This window comes from Eulemur rufifrons, chromosome 30 (assembly GCF_041146395.1).
Source record: "Eulemur rufifrons isolate Redbay chromosome 30, OSU_ERuf_1, whole genome shotgun sequence".
NCBI classification, from domain to species: domain Eukaryota; kingdom Metazoa; phylum Chordata; class Mammalia; order Primates; family Lemuridae; genus Eulemur; species Eulemur rufifrons.
The window spans coordinates 73,438,445-73,446,165 of record NC_091012.1 but is presented as its reverse complement, the minus strand read 5'-3'; positions in this window follow the sequence as shown (position 1 = coordinate 73,446,165).

Below are 7,721 nucleotides of genomic sequence, written 5' to 3'. Positions count from 1 at the left end.
AGATAATAAGATCTTTGAACTTAGTAAGAACTCTAATAACTCCAAAGAAAAGAATTGGACTTACAAAATTGCTAACCTAATATCAAGCAGTACAAGAATTAATTACAGGGACTGAACAGATGAAGAACTGAATTTTTTTATGACTTTTGTTTGAAACATTGCTGATTCATTTTATATGTTGTAGTCTAGAATCAATAAAGCTTTTTGTTTCTTTTAAGTTATACATAGCTAACAGCAATTAAGTATAATTTGTGAGTAAAATTGAAACATTTACCTTTCTTCTGCCTAATTTCTCCATAATTTGGAAACTATTTGTGAATGCACTTAATTTATGGCAATATAGTTATTTGCGTAAGTTCATTAAGAATGTGTTTTCTTTTGTAACCAAACACAATTGGAAATACTTGTTATTTTACCAAGGCTTTGAATGAAATGTTATATTTTCAGATATGACCAGACTACTTTGTGGAATTGAGGTTAATTTTTATATAGCCAACAAAAAGCCCCTTGGAAATACTGGCCTAATATCTTGTCTACACAGTTCTCCTATAAGGACCCTCACCTCAAAGGAAATACAGAACGTTATGTTCTGACAGGCCCAGAAGCCTCAAGACATTTTGGGGACCTCAGAAAGAAAAGAATTCACCAGATTTACACAAGTATTACAGAAACAGTCTGATGGAGAATCCTTGGCTTGGCTTCCTAGCCTTCAGAGGCTTTCAAAAGCCTAATTAAAAATTCCTTATTAAAATAATTGCAAAAAAGCCAACTTAAAAAGAGACTATATATGGCCAATGACAATGTATGCTTCACTTTATGCAAATAATAAGGCCAAATATAATAAGATTGAAACTTATTTTACAAATAAATTGGTCTTACTATGATTTATCTTTGGTAGAAATGGGGGACTGGAAAAAGAAAAATTATATTTCAGAAGAAAATGTGTTACTAGATTATAGCCCTGGCAATTGTTTTTGAGGTTTTATTATTTGGCTACAATTTATACTGAATATTAAATTCTTTCCTGGCTATAAGCCTACAGACTAATGTTTCTAATTTTTTTCCCACCCTTTCAACTTAAAATCACTAGAAATTAAAACTGTGCTTTTCTTAAAGCCCTGTAAACTGAAGCTAGATAACTTGATATAGACCAGAAAAATTGCCACAGCAACTTAATGTATAAACAGTCTGTGTTTGTGTTGATTTATAGACTACTCAGAAAGCTCACTGGAACACCTAATTTGAACTATTGCCCAGAAAAATTTGTCAGCTTGCCACTGCAATCTGAAAGTGCTTCAGAGACTCTAGAAAAAACTAGTTTATAGGCCATTCCAGATGTTAAATTTTTATTTTTTTAGTTTCCAAAGAAATGCCTGCATCATATATAGAGGCCTATCACTGAGAGCCAATTTACAGTGCTGTCTCCTAAAATGAGAAAAAAAAAAAAAAAAAAAAACCTGTTAAGCTGAACTGACCTAATTCGCAGGACTAAAACACTCATGTAAGAAGATATGGAACAATATACTTGATTTATTTTTCTTTTCTGCTTATCCTAATCTTTTTTTTTTAATTTTTTTTATTTTAGCATATAATGGGGGTACAAAAGTTTAGCTTACAAATATTGCCTTTGCCCCACCTGAGTCAGAGTTTCAAGTGTGTCCATCTCCCAGACAGTGTTCACCACACCCATTAGGTGTGTATATACCCGTTTCCTCCTCCCCCCTCCCATTTGCCCGACACCCAGTGAATGTTATTACTATATGTGCACTTAAGTGTTGATCAGTTAACACCAATTTGATGGTGAGTACATGTGGTGCTTGTTCTTCCATTCTTGTGATACTTTGCTTAGAAGAATGGGCTCCAGCTCCATCCAGGATAATACAAGAGGTGCTAGATCACCATTGTGTTTTGTGACTGAGTAGAACTCCACAGTATACATTATACCACATTTTATTAATCCACTCATGTATTGATGGGCACTTGGGCTGTTTCCACATCTTTGCAATTGTGAATTGTGCTGCTATAAGCATTCTATGCAGATGGCTTTTTTATAGAATGTCTTTTGTTCCATTGGGTAGATGCCCAGTAATGGGACTGCTGGATCAAATGGTAGTTCTACTTGTAGCTCTTTGAGGTATCTCCATATTACTTTCCACAGTGGTTGTACTAGTTTGCAGTCCCACCAATCTGTTTTTTAAGCTCTTCTTTTTCCTATCTAGTATCTCAAAAGTTTTAACCCACATCTCTCCAAAGCTATCACCTTTGCTTTTAATATATGAAACTTTCTAAAAGGAAAAGTTTCAAAGAGGGAACTAAAGGAAACCAAAATATTGCACCCCAAAATATACTTCTTTGACATATTTTGAGATGGTCATTTAGAGGGCCTATGGACAGAAGTTGCTCTGCAAAGCTGTCTTTTGTTGGGGAAATTTGCATCTGTAGAGAAAATCTGCATTGTATGTATAGCCAGGCTTTCTCTGAGGTCCTCCCTGGATCTAGGAGAGATTTACTGACAATCTGACATCTTTAAAGGTGTAAAAGAAACATTTACCACCTATTCTCTTTGAAGGTCTTTATCTACAAAAGGAGGCCAAGTTTCCTAGCCAAACCTCCTCTTCTCCCCCTCCCATTACCTGTTTTGATATCATAACCTATTTTGCCATGCTCCAAGCCCCATTTTTTCTGTAACCTCAAGATGGTATAAAAGTGTCAACCATCTTGCCATTTCTTTGGGATTTTATGTTTTTTATGACTTCCATGTAAGTTAATAAATTTATATGCCTTTTCTCATATTAATTTGCCTTTAGTCAGATAATTTTTAGGAAAGCTTCAGATGGTGAAAGGGAAATTATCCCTTAGCCCCTACAGTGCTTTTGCTGAAAAACAGTTGCCTGTAAATATGTGGGTTTATTTCTGGATTCTCTATTCTGTTACATTGGTCTATGTTTTTATGCCAGTACTATATTTTCTTAGTTACTATATCTTTGTAGTATATTCTAAAATCAGGTAGTGTGATGCCTCCACCTTTATTTCTTTTTCTATAAGACTCTTTCATTTCAATAGATTTAGGGGGTGCAAGTGGTTTTACGACACATGGGCAAATTGCCTAGTGGTGAAGTCAGGGCTTTTGGTATACCCATCACCTGAATAGTATACATTGTGCCCAATATCTAATTTTTGATCACTCCCTTCTTCCACCCTCCCCTCTTCTGAATCTCCAAAGTTTATTATATCACTCCATATGACCATGTATATCCATCGCTTAGCTCCCACTTATAAGTGAATACATACATTATTTATTTTTTCATTCCTGAGATACTTTACTTAGGATAATGGCTTCCAGTTCCATCCAAGTTCCTGCAAAAACATTATTTTATTCTTTTTATGGCTGAGTAGTAGTATTAGATGGTATAGATATCCACTCATCAGTTGACGAACACTTAGATTAAATATATATCTTTGCAATTGTGAACTGTGCTGCGATAAACATATTAGCACATGTGTCTTTTTGATATAGTGATTTCTTTTCCTTTAGATAGCAAGTAGTGGGACCTAATGAAAGGTCTACTTTTAGTTCTTTAAGGAATCTCCATACTGTTTTTCATAGAGGTTTTACTAACTTACATTCCCACCAATAGTATATAAGTGTTCCCTTTTCACTGCATCCATTCCAACATCTATTGTTTGTTGAGTTTTTAGTAATTTCCATTCTGACAGGGGTAAATTGGTATCTCATTGTGGTTTTAATGTGCATTTCCCTGATGATTAGTGATATTGAGCATTTTTTCATGTATTTGTTGGCCATTTATAAATATTCTTTGAAAATTTATGTTCATGTCTTTTGACCACTTTTTTTTTTTTTTTTTTTTTTTTTTTTTTTTGAGACAGAGTCTCACTCTGTTGCCTGGGCTAGAGTGCTGTGGTGTCAGCATAGCTCACAGCAACCTCAAACTCCCAGGCTCAAGCAATCCTCCTGCCTCAGCCTCCCGAGTAGCTGGGACTACAGGCATGCACCACCATGCCTCGCTAATATTTTCTATCTATTTTTAGTTGTCCAGCTAATTTCTTTCTATTCTCTTAGTAGAGACGGGTCTTGCTCTTGCTCAGGCTGGTCCTTTTGCCCACTTTCTAATGGAGTTAGTGTTTTTTTCTTACTGATTTATTTGAGTTCTTTGTAGATTCTGGATATTAGTCCTTTGTCAGATGTATAGTTTGGAATATTTTCTCCCATTCTGCAGGTTGTCTCTTTACTCCATTGGTTATTTCTTTGCTGCGTAGAAAGTTTTTAGCTTAATTAAGTCCCATTTTTTTATTTTTGCTTTTGTGTTATTTGCTTTTGGGATCTTAGTCATAAATTCTTTGCCTAATCAAATGTCTACAAGAGTTTTTTCCTATGTTTTCTTCTAGAATTTTTATGATGTCAGGTCTTACATTTAAATTTTTAATCTATCTTGTGTACGGTGAGAGATAAAGATCCAGTTTCATTCTTCTGCACATGGCTATCCAATTTTCCCGGCATCATTTTGGATAGGGTTTCCCTTCCCCAGTGTATGCTTTTGTTGGCTTTGTCAAAGATCAGCTTGTTGCAGGTGTGTGGTTTTATTTCTGGGTTCTCTATTCTGTTTCATTGATCTATTTGTCTACTTTTATACCAGTACCATGCTGTTTTGATTACTATATCCTTGTAATATTATTTGAAGTTGGGTAACATGATGCCTCTAGATTGATTTTTTTTTTTGACTAAGATTGTGTTGGCTATTCAGGCTATTTTTTGTTTCCATATGAAATTTAGGATTTTTTTCCTAATTTTGTGAAAAAATATATTGATATTTTGATGGGATTACATTGAATCTGCAGATCACTTTTGGTAGTATGGTCATTTTCTCAATATTAATTCTTTCAGTTAATAAATATGACATATCTTTCCATTTTTTAGTGAGATTGTAACAGTGATTTTATATGGGGAAAACAGAAAAGCAAGAAAAAAATTTATTATTCAAACACAACCCATGTATACTTCATATTAACCTTCTTTTCTATTTATTCAACAAATGATTCTTGAGCACCTCTGTGACACTCCAGTCATTGGAATAGGCACTGTGATCTTTCCTGTGCTATATTCTAGTCTATTTGGTTTACCACATAATTTGGCTTATGTGGTTCTTTCCATATAGAATGTGCTATCTCTTCTTGCCCCAATCTATCTCTACACACATAAGTCTTGTCTATTTCTGCAGGCCCAACTCTCATGCTGCCCTACTCCATAAGTTTTCCTAGTTTACTTTTCCCTTAGTAGGATTTAATTTCCAATCACTTCTAAAATACTCTAACACTTTTTTTCCCTCTCATATGAGTTTTTATTTTCTATTTTGTATAATAGTTAATTATTTATTTGTTTTATCTCCTCTCCCTGACATATGTTTCTTGATGGCAGGATAAATGTATGATTCAGTTTTGTTTTATGTTTTGCCACAGGTGGAGGATGATGAGTAAAAGGCTTCCACTATGGTAATGAATTCTACAGAAACAATAATCCTATCTTCAGCTTATAAACATTTCTGTCATTTTTTCCTGAAATCAAAAATCATGGTGATATGCAAAGTTTTATTTTCACATTTTGATCCAAATAAGTCCCTCTTTGTGATATTCTGTGATTTCACACAGTAGAATCCTCTGAATTTATATTTAAGGGCTTCAGTGCCACAGCTGATTAATTTTATCTGCCAAATGTTATTAAATGACTGGCTAAGTAGGAGCATCTTTTTTAAATTAGAATTTAAATTGATATTTTTAGTGGATTGTGCATTCACCTGTTTCAAAAGCACAAGATATAAAAAGTAAAACCAAACTCTCCCAACCTTGGCCTCAGCCAGCCGTTTCCTTTCCCTACAACTGCTATTACATTTTTGTGTATCCATCCAAGAATGTTATGCCTATGCAAGCAAATACAAATGCGTATCCTTTTACCAGAACTGATAGTATAATCTATACTATATTTTCTTCCATTTTTCTTTCTTCACTTAATAGTATATCTTAGAGATCTTTCCACGTTTGTAGCTACAAAGTTCCTTATTCTTTTGTTTTTCCTTACTGCACATTACTCAACCATGAGGAGATATCATAAACATGTACATAATACCACATATAAAATACTTAAAGTGTTTTGTTTAGGGATTTTGCTATAAAATTATGTATGTACCAGATTAGAACAATATAATCATTTAAAAATTATTTTATTCATTATTGATCAGCTAAGTGCTCATCACTTTGTTTAAGATATACAACATGACAGCTACATACGAAGGCTCCTTGTCTGCCTCTTCCTGAGCCCATATCCTTTCTTAGGCCCTCAGAAGTAACCACTATTCTAAATCTTGTGTTTATCATTTCTTTGTTTTTCTTTATAATTTTACAAGTTATGTGTTCATCCCTAAACTATATGGTTCTATTCTTCTTAGTTTTAAAATTTATACTAGGGAACTCATCTTAGATATTTTTTTTCTTGAAACTTGTATTTTTCAATCAGCATTTTGTTCTGGAGACTCCTCCATGTTATCACACATTCTTAGAATCCATTCATGTTCAGTGTTGCTGTATAGAATTCCACTGTATGAATATACTACAATTTAGTCATTTTACTTTTAATGGACATTTGGGTTGTGTCTGTTATTTATTTGTTTACTGCTATCATAAGAAGAAGCTAAGATCATTCTAGTATATATCTTCTGATGCAAATATGCAAGACTTTTAAAAAGATATGTAGTGCCTGTAGCCAAATCCTTTAAGTTTTGTTATAATTTGTCTTCATTTTTGTTCAAAAAAAGTATTTTCTAATTTCCCTTTTTATTTCCTACTTGACATATTGGTTATTTCATAACATTTTGTTTAATATCCATGTATTTGTGAAATTTCAAAATGTCCTTCTGAGCTTGGTTTCTTTTATTTCTTTTTGGATGTAGGACATAGTATGATTAAATCCTTTCAAATTTATTGAGGCTTGTTTAATTGCCTAATATATGGTCTATCTTAGAGAATGTTCAACTTGCACTTTAGAATAATATGTATTCTGCTATTGTTTGGTAGAGTATTATATAGATATGTTAGGTCTAGTTGATTTATAGTGCATTTCAAGTCTTCTATTTTCTTTCTGACCTTCTGTCTAGTTCTAATCATTATGAAAACTGGGGTAATAATATCTCCAAATGTTATTGTTGAATTTTCTATTTCTTCAATTCTTTCAGCTTTTGCTTTATGTATTTTGGGACTCTATTATTATGATCATATATGTTTATCAACATTATAATTTATTGCTGTATTGGTGATCATGCCATTATAAAATTTCCTTCATTGTCTCTGGTAAAAATTTTTTGCTTCAAAATTAATCTTGTTTGATATCATTGAAGCCACACCAGCTCTCTTTTTCTTGCTCTTTTTATGTCACACTTTTTCCATTTCTTGACAACCTATTTGTGCCTTTGAATCTAATTTGTGTCTGTTGTAGACAGCATCCAGTTGGATCACATTTGTTTTTATCCATTCTGCCAATTTAGGCTTTTTAACTGGGGTGTTTCTAATCCATTTACCTGTGATTTAATTACTAATAATGTAGAATTTGCATCTGCCATTTTGCTATTTGATTTCTATATGCTTTATGTCTTTTTTCATCATTACTGTGTTAATTCTTTTTTTGTTGTTGCTAAATAGATATTTTCTATTTAACA